Raw genomic sequence first — 14,505 nt, forward strand, 5'->3', positions numbered from 1 at the left:
TTGTATCTTCTTTACTTTCTTGATAATTATTCCCTGAGGCATGTTCATTTTATTGGTTCTTTTTAAAACTATTTATTCCTTCTTGATTTCTATCTTATTTTTCTCATTTAATAAGTCTGTACTCTTTTCTTTATTTTTGTTTATTTATGTAATATTTTTCTAAGTTCTTGTGATTGGTATTAATAATTAATTCAAATTTTGCTTTTAAAACCTTGTGGATCACAACTAACTGTGGGAAATTCTTAAAGAGATGGGAATACCAGACTGTCTTACCTGCCTCCTGAGAAACCTGTATGTAGGTCAAGAAGCAACAGTTAGAACCGGACATGGAACAATGGATTGGTTCCAACTTGGGAAAGGAGTACATCAGGCTGCATATTGTCACCTTGCTTATTTAACTTACATGCAGAGTAGATTATGTGAAATGCCGGACTGGATGAAGCACAAGCTAGAATCAAGACTGCTGGGGGAAATAACAATAACTTCAGATATGCAGATGACACCACCCTTATGGCAGAAAATGAAGAGGAATTAAACAGCCTCTTGATGAAAGTGAAAGCAGAGAGTGAAAAAGCTGGCTTAAAACTCAACATTCAAACAATGTAGATTGTGGCATCCGGTCCTATCACTTCATGGCAAATGGGGAAACAATGGAAACAGCGACAGACTTTATTTTCTTGGGCTCCAAAATCACTGCAGATGGTAACTGCAGCCATGAAATTAAAAGACGCTTGCTCCTTGGAAGAAAAGCTATGACCAACCTAGACAGCATATTAAAAAGCAGAGACATTACTTCGCTGACAAAGGTCCATCCAGTCAAAGCTATGGTTTTTCCAGTAGTTATGTATGGATGTGAGAGTTGGCCCATAAAGAAAGCTGAGTACCCAAGAATTGATGCTTTTGGACTGTGGTGTTCGAGAAGACTCTTGAAAGCTCCTTGGACTGCAAAGCAGTCAGACCAGTTAATCCTAAAGGAAATCAGTCCTGAATTTATTGGAAGGACTGATGCTAAAGCTGAAGCTCCAATTTTGGCCACCTGATACAAAGATCACACTCATTAGAAAAGACCCTGACGCTTGAATGCAGGAGGAGAGGGGGACGATAGAGTATAAGATGGTTGGATGGCAACACCGACTCTATGGACATGAGTTTGAGCAAGCTCCGGGAGTTGGTGATGGGACAGCGATGCCTGGTGTGCTACAGTCTATGGGATCACAAGGAGTTGGACAAGACCGAGTGACTGAACTGAACTGTCTAATGTAAGCATTTAAGGCTATGGATTTCTCCTTACATATACATACACATGCTCTCACACATTCACACCCACTGAAGTTTTTTTTTTATTCACATTTGGGTTATTTGGTTCTCTAGATATATATTTTCAGTAGATTGAGGACATATCTCTATCTGTGTCTATCTATATCCATTTCTCTACATTAGATGAGGCTTGTTAACTGTGGAATTCTATTGATACACACTTTTTTCCCTTCTTCAACTATCAAGTACTAAAAAAGTACACTAAAATCTTCTATCATAATTATGGATTTATCTACCAATTTTTCATTTGTATCAAAGTAATTTTATTAGGTGTATACATGTGAAATTTGTTATATATTTTTAGAAATTTCATTACTTGAACTTTAACCTTAATAGTACCTCTTTTCTTATAGCAAGTGTGCATGCATATGAGTGTGTATGTGTTTTCCTGTTGTAAACATAGTCATTTAATTCCATCTTGTTCCTGTTAATCAAATACATCTTTTCCTTTTTTTTTTTTTTTTTTTTTTTGCCTCTTGTGTACTTACACTTTATTTCCATCCAAATAATGTATAACTGGATTTTTAAATATATATATAGATAGATACAGACATACATAGATAGATGTGTGGTGGCTAAGTTGCTTCAGCTGTCTCTGACTCTTTGTGACCTCATTGACGTAGCCTTCCAGGCTCCTCTGTTCATGGGATTTTCCAGGCAAGAATACTGGAGTGGATTGCCATTTACCATAGCAGATCTTTCAGACCCAGGGGTTGAACCCAAGTGTGTTATGTCTCTTTCTTTGGTAGGCAGGTTCTTTACCAATTCTGCCACCTAAGAAGCCTCTGATAGATAGTTGATAGACAGATAGTTGGGGAATCTCTGTCTTTTTAACTAACTGCCTAATCCTCTCTCTTGTCTCTTAAAATGCTTGGTTTTATTCTTACTCTTAAATTTTGCCCTCTTTATTTCTTTCTCTTTGATTGCACTTCCCTTGTTTCTTTAGGCTTCTCATATTCTCTTTATTCTTTCCCTACTAGCTTCTCATCTGTCTGGAAATTAAAAAAATATTCTTATGCTTCTGATAGTTATTCTTATGCTTTTTATCCCTTTAAAATGAACATTTATTGCTCTTTTCTAATTACAGAAATAAAGCATATTCACAAAAAGGGAAAACGGAAAGCACTGGTAGGTACAAAATAATTAATGAAATTATTTAAGGAATTAAAAATAAAATTACCCATAATTTTGTAACCCAGAGGTAACCTCTTTACCACTTTTTTCTGAACTTTTTCTATGGATGTGGATACACTTGTTGAATATAATGCAGATGCATACCATATGCATACACACAGATATTTTAAACAAAATTTTGGACCTTACATACAATAATCTAGAATTTGGGTTTTTTCCCCCACCTTAGCAATGTATCACAGATAGTTTTGATTCTTACATTTTAAACATGTATATCTTACTCAAAGCTGGTAACTAACTCTATGCTCTGCTAGAGCAACTTACATCCAACTAAGTGTTTTACCTCCAAGTACCATCCACACAGTGCTTTATTATTCTCAGCATTTTAATCTCACGTTGTTTTTACCCCCACCCTCAAGTTCACTGTTAATATTACATATGCTCAAACTTGTTTATATTTACCTGAATTTTTAACTGTATTTCTTCTCAGACCCTGTTCCTACATTTATACTCTGATAGTTTCATTAAGGCAGTTTACCTCTTCATGGCAACAATAATTCTTGAGTCCTTCTTTTCCTGAAAATGTCCTGATTTTGCCCCTCATGCAAAGAATGTTTAGCGGGTACAGAATTCTAGGTCGGCAATTATTTTCCATCAAACTTTAATGTTACTCTTATCTTTTTCTGCTTCTGACTGTTGCCTCTAAAAGGCCTGCAGTCAGTCTAATCTTCATGCTTTCGTAACAAACTATCTTTTGTTCTTTCCTTGTTTCCAGCACCTCCTTAGCTTCCTGCATTCTGCAGGCTTTAGTAAAATTGTCTAGGTGCCCATTCTTGTTATTTATGTTTCCTCAGACTTCTTGTATCTCCTGAAACTGAGGATTTATGTTGTTCATCAATATTATTAAATTCTCGGCCATTCTTTTCAAACATGGCTTCTGGAGAAAAAAATAGTATCATATTTCACTGGAAAACCCATCCTCTACAAGCACACAGCTCTGAGCTGGCTACCTGAGGTCTGGGACTACATCTGAGATCTTTGGAAGCTCTTTATAAGCTGGCAGGCAGGGGAGAGATGTATAAATTATGTGTTGCCTGGGAGTGATTTCACTGCTGTTGATTTGATTTCCTGTGCCCTCTAAATAAACACATTTTATGTCCACTTACAATTCATCTCAACCTTTACTTCATATACATTTGTCCTGGTTTGACTTTTCCTTTAATTGGATCTAACATCTGCCTGGTTCCCTGTTTTATGAGTAAAATTAATTCTTTAGCATGTGTCCATTTTTTACATATCTGTATATGGGTCACAATTTTATCTTTACACTGAAAAATCATCTCCTAACACTTCTCCCATGTTCTATTATTTCCTTCTACAATACCAGCCACTGCATGGGGGAGCACCTTCGCATGAGAGGAACTCATAAGCCCTGTCTCAGGGTTAATAAGTGTGGAGTCACTCGTGAGTGGGGTTCATGTATCCACAAATATTGCTTTCTGCCAGACCTCAGACATACTGTGCTGTTATTTTGATGACTCTTCCTATTTTTGACTTATTTGAAAAATAGGAATAATAACAGTACCCTTCTCAGAAATGTTGTAAACATATGTAAAATATTTGCAGGACCTGCTACAGAGAAGCACCTGAGAAGCGTGAGATATTCCCACAACTGTTCACTATTCTTTTATATTTCCCAACTATGAAAATATGATTTCATATTTTACTGCCTATGATTCAACCCAGGAAATTGCTTCTACTCTTTCGACTGTCTCATCTGACACTCAATACTTCTACCAAGATTTCAATTTTTAAAAAATTTCATTGGCGTGTCATTGATTTATAATGTGTACAGCACCCTGATTCAGTTATACACACAAATATGTATAACTATATGGGAGTGTATGTGTGTGTACATATACTAGCTTCCTGGGTGGCTCAGTGGTAAAGAATCCACCTGCAAATATAACAGATACAGGAGATGCAGGTTCGATCCCTGGATCAGGAAGATCTCCTAGAGGAGGAAATGGATCCAGTAATCTTGCCTGGAAGATTCCATAGACAGAGGAGCCTGGAGGGCTTATAGTCCATGGGGTCACAAAGAGTTGAACATTACTGAGCATGTGCACATACACACATACATATATTCTTTTTTAAGATTCCTTTCCCTTATAGGTTATTACAAAATATTGAGAATACTTCCTTGTGCTATACAGTAGGTCCTTGTTGTTTATCTAGCTTATATACATTAGTGTATGTTAATCCCAAACTCCTAATTTATCCCTCCTCCACCTTTCTCCTTTGATAACTGTAAGTGTTTTTTTACATTAATGAGTTTATTTCTGTTTTGTAGATAAATTGAGTTTTTTATTGTAACATCTATAATTTTCATCTCTTATTAATTTTAAGTGATTTTTTTCAAAGCAGCTATTCAAAGAGTGTTTTGCTTTTTTCTTGCATTTTCAATTCTTGTACTTGATTATTTAAACATTATTTATTAGTTTCTATTATCTAAAATTCAGAACCAGATCTGCAGTTTGTTGTATCTGCTGATATTTGCTCCAAGAGAGCTGCTGTTTCTTTATATGTTTTTTTGTAAGCTTAAATTTCAACTCATCTATTTGTGCATGTCTGTCTGCCTTTGAGTTCCATTGCTATCCATATGTCTTCAACCCTGACGGTCTTTGCAACATTTGCTGTGAAATCTAATGAAGGCCTATGCAAAGAGCTTAGGAGTTACAAATGCAGCCACAGTGTTGGTGGAAACAAAGGACAGGTGGGGGAAGAGCAGAGCCCTGTGGCTGTCCCCTCACAGCTTTCCAGCCCCCACTCTGGGACACCAACCACTGGAGTTTGTGCTATTTGTCAGGTGGCAGAAAACTCAAGGCTCAAACACCGATGCACCACCGTGGAGCTTGGACAGCACATATCTTGCCTTCCAGATGCCACAGACTGGAATGAATCTTCAGTCTCCAAGCCCCTGGTTGTGACATGGAACTTGCCCTCGCATAGCCAGAAACAGGTTAGCTTCCTGTTCACCTTCCTGTACTGAGAAGGAGATACTCCTCTGGCCCCCTTCTCAGAGAGGGCAGTGCTTCAAAGGCAGTACCTGCTCAGTCCCGGCCCACCGCGTCTGAGAGGGCAGGGCCCAGGTCTCACCCCTGCCTCCCTAGTTTTTGTGTAGTGTTAGTTGCTCAGTCGTATCTGGCTCTTTGCAACCCTAGGGACTGTAGCCCACCAGGCTTCTCTGTCCTTGGGATTCTCCAGGCAAGAATACTGGAGTGGGTTGCAATTTCCTTCTCCAGTGATCTTCTTTCCCGACTTGGGGATCAAACACGGGTTTTCTGCATCACAGGCAGATTCTTTACCGTTTGAGCTGCAAGGAAGCTCCCTACAGGGAAGCTTCCTCCCTAGGAGAGCTTTTTTGTGACCTGGGACACAGGACTGCTCTCTGAGCTTCCAGGGCTACACGTGGGGAAAGCACTGGCCTCTGCCCTCCTGGGCTGCCCAGAGCCCCTACAGTTCCTCTAACACAGAGGTGGGGCAGCCTACTTTATGAACGTGAATGAGGCCGTGAAGTAAAAGTGAATTCTCCATTTCTAAGCTGTGTAACCTGTGACACCCTTTCTTTCCAGGGCCATGAAACCAAGGGAGCAAGAGAAAGCTAGCCACCTCCTCCAGGGAAGGGAGAGCTTCCGCCGCTGGTGCCCTTGGTTACTGTGCACACAAGGACTGTGTATCAGGTGTGGACACTCTCACAGGAGTGAAGGTGACCAGAAAATACAGAGTGAAAGGTGCTGACTGCGCACTCTGCCCACCTGGGCTCGTGGCCTCTGAGCAGGCATGCAGGTCACCATGAAAACCTCCCACCTAACTGGATCCACCAAGTCCCTGCCTGAAGTTCCTCAGTAATTGGCTGAAAAGTGACCAGACTAATTTTTTAAGGGAGTTTTTCCTTTAGGTGAAGAATATAAAGAAATTAATCAACAATAATCTGAATAAATATGAACTCTAAATAAACTAAGCATATGTTTTTGAAAAATACCACTTGCTATGACAATATAAATAAAATCTAAAAATGATAACACAGAAACATTGTTTTTACCTTCAAGAAGTTAATCTGAAGATGTCCTGCCTAAAGTTATACTAAATATTTCCACCAAAAAACTGAAGCAAGAAGGTTAATAATGAAAAATAAAAACCTGGTTTAGATTAAGTGGAACGTATCATCAGGGACCTAATTTGCTTATAAGTAAACTAGGCTGGTATAATGTGTTTGGAAAGAAATTTCATAAAATGGAACAAGAGGATTTAAGAACCTTAAAAAGCCCACGTTTCATCTGGAAAAATATATATGATTAAAATAAATACATTCACAAATATGTTTATTATCATTTCCAAAAAAACAAGAATTAGAGCTCAGACTTTCAGTTATGGATAGAATAGACACTTACTTATTTGCATGGACTGAACTGCCCCCTCCCCAAATTCATATGTTGCTGGAGTCCTAACCCCCAGTATGACTATATTTGGAAATAGGACCTTTAAGGAGGTAATTAAGGCCAAGGGCAGTCATAAGAATGGAGTCTTAATCCAATAGGACTGGTAGCCTTATAAAAATAGGCTAAATTAGTATTCATCGCCTCTCTCTTCTCTTCCATAGGAGAACACAATGAGAAGCCAGACAGGGAGGTTTCTCTTGGAAAAGAATTGGCTGACTATTGATCTTGGATTTCCAGCCTCCAGAACTGGGAAAAATAAAATTCTCCATTTTTATGTATTCATTACAGTCACTTAAGAGTTTTGTGGAACAACAACAGTTCCACAAAATATATATATTTGTCTATATATAGATAAATAAGAAATAAAGTGCAATGGTCTGGGTATTCTGCCCCAAATAAACACCTACTTTGGGGGGGAAAAGCCCAGAGTGTGATATTTTGTTATCAGTGTTTTACAGCACTATTACTTCCATTAACTATACCTAAAACTCCTAACATAATATATAAACACACATAAGGCCACTGTGAACATGCAGAGAAGAAAGCAGAAGGACTGACACGAGGACCCTGGGCTTCCATTTGTCTCATATTCCAAACTGAGTCCTGGAGAAGCATCAAAAGTGTAGACAGAAACAACGAAAACATCTTAAGAAAAGCCAAATGACCAGGAAACAGCAACCAGAGAGACAGAAAACAAAATAAGTAAAAGTCCCACCTCAGCTAAATACCAAAGGAGAAACTCATGTTCTACCACCAACCCCATCAACTGTGGACTGTAGGCTGCCAACCAAATTACATATACCAAGAAAATGTTATTACAACAAGCAAGATTTACAATATTATTTCCAGATAAACTAGACTTTAGACGAAAGAAAATTACAAAGGGCAGATGATAAATTTACATACTGATTAAAAATTCCATCTACCAAGAAGACACAGCAATCATACACTCTTTTCCAAACAAACAAGCTGAAAAATATAGGAACCAAAACCAGAAAGAAGTTTTAAAAAAAGAAAGAGACAAATCCACATTCTTCAACACTCCTCCTCAATACTCGATAAGAGGACAACTAGGAAAGTCATAGAACGCACACCATTAACAAATAGGACCTAACTGACAGAAAACACTTCCCCAACACAGCAAAAACAATGTTTTCAAGTCCCCATGGAACATATGCTAGACAGATCACAACTTGTGCCATAAAATCCTCAACAAATTTAAAAGAATTTAAACCATACAGAATGTGTGATTTTTGTCTGCAATGGAATCAAATTAAAAACAAGTTAAAAAAAAAAAAAGGAGATAAGAGGAGAATTTCCAAACACTCGGAATATAAACACCATTAAAAAAAAAATAATCTATGAGTCAAAAACAAATGCTACAGAGAACTCAAAAGATAAACTGAACTGAAGAAAATAACATACCAAAATTTTTGAAGCACAGGTAAAGAACAGAGAGGGAGATTTGTTGTTGTTCAGTCACTAAGCCATTGATGATTCTTTGTGACCTCATGAACTGCAGCATGCCAGGCTTCCCTATTCCTCACTGTCTTCCAGAGTTTGCTCAGACTCAAGCCCATTGAGTCAGTGATGCCACCAAACCATCTCATCCTCTGTTGTCCCCTTCTCTTCTTGCCCTCAATCTTTCCCAGCATCAGGGTCTTTTCCAATGCGTTGGCGCTTCGCATCAGGTGGCCAAAGTATTGGAGCTGCAGCTTCAGCATCAGACCTTCCAATGAATAGTCAGGGTTGATTTCCTTTAGGATTGACTGGTTTGATCTCCTTGCTGTCCAAGGGACTCTCAAGAGTCTTCTCCAGTACCACAGTTCAAAAGCATCAATTCTTTGGCACTCAGCCTTCTTTATGGTCCAACTCTCACATCCGTACATGACTACTGGAAAAACCATAGCTTTGACTATACTGCCCTTTGTTGGCAAAGTGATGTCTCTGTTTTTTAATATGCTGTCTAGGTTTGTCATAGCTGTTCTTCCAAGAGCAAATGTCTTTTAATTTCGTTGCTGCAGTCTGCAGTGATTTTGGAGTCCAAGAAAATAAGATCTTTCATTATTTCCACTTTCCCCTCCATCTATTTGCCATGGAGTGATGGGATCAGATGCCATGATCTTCGTTTTTTGAATGCTGAGTTTTAAGCCAGCTTTTTCATTCTCCTCTTTCACCTTCATCAAGAGGCTCTTTATCTCCTCTTCACTTTCTGCCTTTATTATAGTATCATCTGCATACCTGAGGTTGTTGGTATTTCTCCCGGCAATCTTGATTCCAGTTTGTGCTTCATCCAGCCTGGCATTTCATATGACGAACTCTGCATGTAAGTTAAATAAGCAGGGTGACAAAATACAACCTTGACGTTCTCCTTTCCCAATTTTGAACCAGTCGGCTGTTACATGTCTGGTTCTAACTGCTGCTTCTTGACCTGCATACAGATTTCTCAGGAGGCAGATAAGGTGGTCTGGTATTCCCATCTCTTTAAGAATTTTCCAGTTTGTTATGATCCACACAGTCAAAGGTTTTTGGCGTAGTCAATGAAGCAGATTTTTTTTTTTTAATTTACTTTTCTTAGAGCTTTTTCTGTGATCTAGCAGATGTTGGCATTTTGATCTCTGGTTCCTCTGCCTTTTCTAAATCCAACTTGTACATCTGGAAGTTCTCAGTTCATATATTGCTGAAGTCTAGCTTGAAGGATTTTGAGCATTACCTTGCTAGCATGTGAAATGAATACAATTCTGAGGTAGTTTTAACATTCTTTGGCATTGCCCTTCTTGGGATCAGAATGAAAACTGACCTTTTACAGTGCTGTGGCCACTGCTGAGTTTTCCAAATTTGCTGGCATATTGAATGAAGTACTTTAACAGCATCATCTTTTAGGGTTAGAAATAGCTCAGCTAGAATTCCATCACCTTCACTAGCTTTGTTCATAGTAATACTTTCTAGGGCCCACTTGACTTCACATTCCAGAATGTCTGGCTCTAGGTGAGTGACCACACCATCATGGTTATCTGGGTCATTAAGACCTTTTTGTACAGTTCTTCTGAGTATTCTTGCCACCTCTTCTTAATATCTTCTGCTTCTGTTATGTCCTTGCTATTTCTGTCCTTTAGAGTGCCCATATTTGCATGAAATGTTCCCTTGGTATCTTTAATTTTCTTGAAGAGATCTCTAGTCTTTCCCATTCTATTGTCTTCCTCTATTTCTCTGCATGGCTCACGTAAGAAGGCTTTCTTATCTCTCCTTGCTATTCTCTGGAACTCTGCATTCAGTTGGGTCTATCTCTCCTCTTATCCTTTGCTTTTCACTTCTTTTCTCAGCTATTTGTAAGGCCTCCTCAGACAACCACTTTGCCTTCTTGCATTTCTTTTGCTTGGGCATGGTTTTAGTCATCACCTCCTGTGCAATGACATGAACCTCCATCCACAGTTCTTCAGGCATTCCAACTCCCAGATTTAGTCCCTTGAATCTATTTGTCATCTCCACTGTACAATCATAAGAGATTTGATTTAGGTCATAAATGAATTGCCTAGTAGTTTTCCCTACTTTCTTCAATTTGAGCCTGTATTTTGCAGTAAGGAGTTGATGACCTGAGCCACAGTAAGCTCTAGATCTTTTCTTTGCTGACTGTATAGAGCTTCTCCATCTTCGGCTGCAAAGAATACAATCAATCTGATTTTGGTATTGACCAGAGAGGGAAATGTATAGTAGTAAATGCTTACACTAGAAGAAATCTCAAGTCTGTAACTCCATGCTCACTCTTCAAGTAACAAGAAAGGAGAAGCAAAAAATAAACCTATAAAAGTAGAGAGAATGAAATATAAATATAGGAAGAAAAATCAATGAAAGTAAGAAAATAAAAACAATAGGGAAAATCAATGAAACAAAAATCTACTTCTTTGAAAAGATCAATTAAATGGACAAGCCAATAGCAGGAATGAATTTGAGTATATTACCACAAGCCCTATACACATCAAAAAAATGACAAGGGAATGTTGCAAACAACTCTTCACATATGCATTTCACATTTTAGATGAAATAAACCAATTCCTTGGAAAAGAACAACCTACTAAAACTTAAATGAGAGAAAATAAACTGAACAGTCACAAAATTATTAAACAAACTGAATTAATAATTTAAAAATTCCTGAAAAGAATTCACTAGGTCCTGATAATTTCACTAGAAAATTCTACTGAACAATTAAGAAGGATTAATACTAGTTCTATAACTTTCTAACAGAAAGTAGAAGATGAGAGAATATCTATCCACTCATTTTAAGAAGCTAATATTGTTCTGAAAACAAAACCACAAAAATGATACTGAAAAAATAATAAGAAAAAAGCTAGAAATGTATAGACTACATTCCCTCATAAACATACATAAAAATCCTTAACAAGAAATAAGAAAATACAATTCAACAGCTTATATAAAGAATTATACACATAACCAAGTGGGGTTTATTCCATGATTGCAAGGCTGGTTGAGCATTTCAAAACTGATCACGGAATCAACTATGTGTGTGTTATGTTAGTCGCTCAGTCGTGTCCGACTCTGCAACACCATGGACTGTAGCCTGCCAGGCTGAACAATAAAAAGCACATGCTTATATCAACTGATGCCAAAAAAAAAGGGGGGACTGATAATATTTAACATTCTTGCAGAATGAAAACTGTCATAAAACTAGAATTAGAGAGGGATTTCCTCAGCCTGTTAAAGAACATCTACCAAAAAAAAAAAAAGAAAAACACAACTAGTATAATGCTAAAAAGACTGAGTGCCTTCCCTCTAAGATCTTGAACTACTCAGAGATATCTGCTTTCAACAGTCTTATTCAAAATAATACTGGAGTCCTCACCAGGAGAGCAGAGGAAATAAAGGCATACAGACTAGAAAGAAACAAAACTGTCTTATTTGCGGTTAACAAGATGATAGAAATCATTTACATGACTATGTGGACAGCCCCAAGAAATCTCTAACAGCAACAACAAAACCCCACAAGTCCAAAAACGAATACATGAGTGGAGCAAAGTCAGAAGATACAAGATCAATATTAAAAAAAGAATTGTGAAGGAGGGTTCGAGATGGTGGCATAGGATGATTCTGAACTCATTTCCTTCCACAGACACAACAGATCCACAACTACATATGGGATAATCTCCTCATAAAGGGGCCTGAAACCTGGATGAACAGCACCTCAACAACAAAGGGTACAAGGACAGCATTGAGATAGTGAGGACACGCACAGAGATGTCTCACCAAGAAAGAAAGAAATCACACCCTGGCTGCAGTGATCCACAATTAAGAAGGATCACAAAGGTCCTGATCTTTTCTCTGAGGAGTAAGGGACTCAAGTTCCATATCATGTACCTTGACCCCTAGATCCTGCACAGGAGAGATGAGTCCCCCAAACACCCGATTTTAAAAACCAAAAGAGAGTGCTCACGTTGGCAGCACATACACTAAAATTGCAACAATACAGAGAAGATTAGCATGGTCCCTGAAATCAAGGATGATGCACAAATTTGTGAAGCATTCCTTATTTTTTGCCTTATTTACAAAACAGAAACACACTCGTAGACATAGAAAACAATTTTATGGCTACCAAACAGGGAGGGAAGGGATAAATTAGGATTTGGGGATTTACATACACATACTACTATATACAAAATAAACACAAGAAACTACTATACAGCAAAGGGAACTATACTTAATATCTTGTAATAACCTTTAGTGGAAAATAATCCAAAAAAGTGTATATCTCTCTCTCTCTCTCTAAATCACTTTGCTATACACCTGGAATCAACACAACACTATAAATCAACTACAGTTCAATTTTTTTAAAAAGCTGAAAGGGAATGCATCTAGGAAAACCACAGAAGTGAGAGAATAGAAGACTTGCTCTTAAAGAGCCCACATGCAGACTCACCCAACTCCAAAACCAGCATGAAAACACCAGATTAAAAAGCATATGTAGGAGGAGGAGCCAAGATGGCGGAGGAGTAGGACAGGGAGAACACTTTCTCCCCCACAAATTCATCAAAAAAGCATTTAAACGTCGAGTAAATTCCACAAAACAACTTCTGAATGCCGGCAGAGGACATCAGGCACCCAGAAAAGCAGCCCAACTCTTTGAAAGGAGATGTATTCTCAGCTTCAAGTGTCTGTTATATCAACTTCTCTGGAAATCTGGTCAGATCTAAATAAGATTTCAACTGATGGGGATGCACATGATGTACTACAAAGATTTGTGTCCTGGAGAGAAAAATCTTTATCACAAAGCTCCCATGATTTGGCATACTTATTAATTTACAGGGACCATCCTAATTATGTAGGAGCAACATATCATGGAATGGCATGTGATCCAAAGTTTGCTGCAGGACTTGCTCTGTATTCGAAGATGATAACTTTAGAGGCATTTTCAGTTCTTTTCACGCAGTTACTTGGAATTATGCTGGGATTAAAGTATAATAATAACATCTATGAATGTTCCTGTCCAGGAATTGCATGCATAATGAATCCTGAAGCAATGTAAGACGTGATTTTTATCAAAACTTTGTCTTCTTTTGGGAGATATTTATAGCATTCCTTGATGTACTATATCTTTGATATAACGTAGATAAAAGCATTTTTACTAAATACCTATGAATTATTTTAATGTTTATTAAAGGAATGAGTATTTGATATTGTAGGAAATGTGCTTCATATTTCTATGCTCAGTGCTGTAGTATCAAGTCATTGATGATGAGTTCTTGTGAAGCACTGGAATCTTGATGTGAGATTTATTCATCCTATCAAAAAAAATTTAAGCATGTACTGTTACAAGAATTGTGTTAGTCTGTCATGTGAATGATTAACAAGATAGAAAAGTGTTATATATTTTGTATTAGTCTATCAGGGACAGAATTTTAAAGTCAACATGAGAATAAGCAAAATTTAAATGACTTATATTAAGTGCTGAGAGAAAAATAAACAGGGAATACATGGAGAAGAGAAACTTTATGATTAAAAAAGAGGGGTCTAGGAAGCTTTCTATGAGACAAAACGCATGTTGGGACCTGAAACAGAAGAAATAAGTCTGGTCACATGAAGAACTCGTTGAAAACTTTTCAGGGAAAGACAGTGAAGTGGTACGTGGATATGAAGAAATGTTAAAAGCTCAAAAGACTGGAAAGGATAAAACAAACCAAAAGAAATGACTGAAATTATATGGGAGAATATTAAAAGCATAGAATTTTTTTAAAGATGGTAAAATACAATCAGGTTAAAGAATCATGATTCAGAGAAAGAGGTCCAGGAAGGACTAGAAAATGTAGGAAAGGAGCTAAGCAAGCAATCATGATGCAGAAATTGGGATTTTATGATAAATGTAACAAAACACATTTTAATTGATTTATGCAGCATGGATAATAAAATATGTTTTGTAACATGAATGTTAAAAATTTCACACAGAATAACAATAGGGTAATACTGTTACTGAATTAAGTCCTATGGACCCTAGCTTCTCTGGCTGGACAGGGGATGGTTCTTGTTTTGTTTTATTCAAGAAGCA

General features: G+C 37.6%; 1 protein-coding gene and 1 non-coding gene across 5 annotated transcripts in view; one reads left to right on the forward strand and one right to left on the reverse strand.

The window, feature by feature from the left end:
- The window catches only part of LOC129633733 (neuronal acetylcholine receptor subunit alpha-7), a 148,829-nt gene that overhangs the window by 37,541 nt on the left and 96,783 nt on the right, over positions 1-14,505 (reverse strand). The window lies entirely within an intron of this gene.
- On the forward strand, positions 12,392-12,500 carry LOC129634672 (U6 spliceosomal RNA). Its single transcript, XR_008705841.1, has one exon. It is a non-coding gene; the product is annotated as a U6 spliceosomal RNA (small nuclear RNA).

This window comes from Bubalus kerabau, chromosome 19, assembly GCF_029407905.1.
Source record: "Bubalus kerabau isolate K-KA32 ecotype Philippines breed swamp buffalo chromosome 19, PCC_UOA_SB_1v2, whole genome shotgun sequence".
NCBI classification, from domain to species: Eukaryota; Metazoa; Chordata; class Mammalia; order Artiodactyla; family Bovidae; genus Bubalus; species Bubalus kerabau.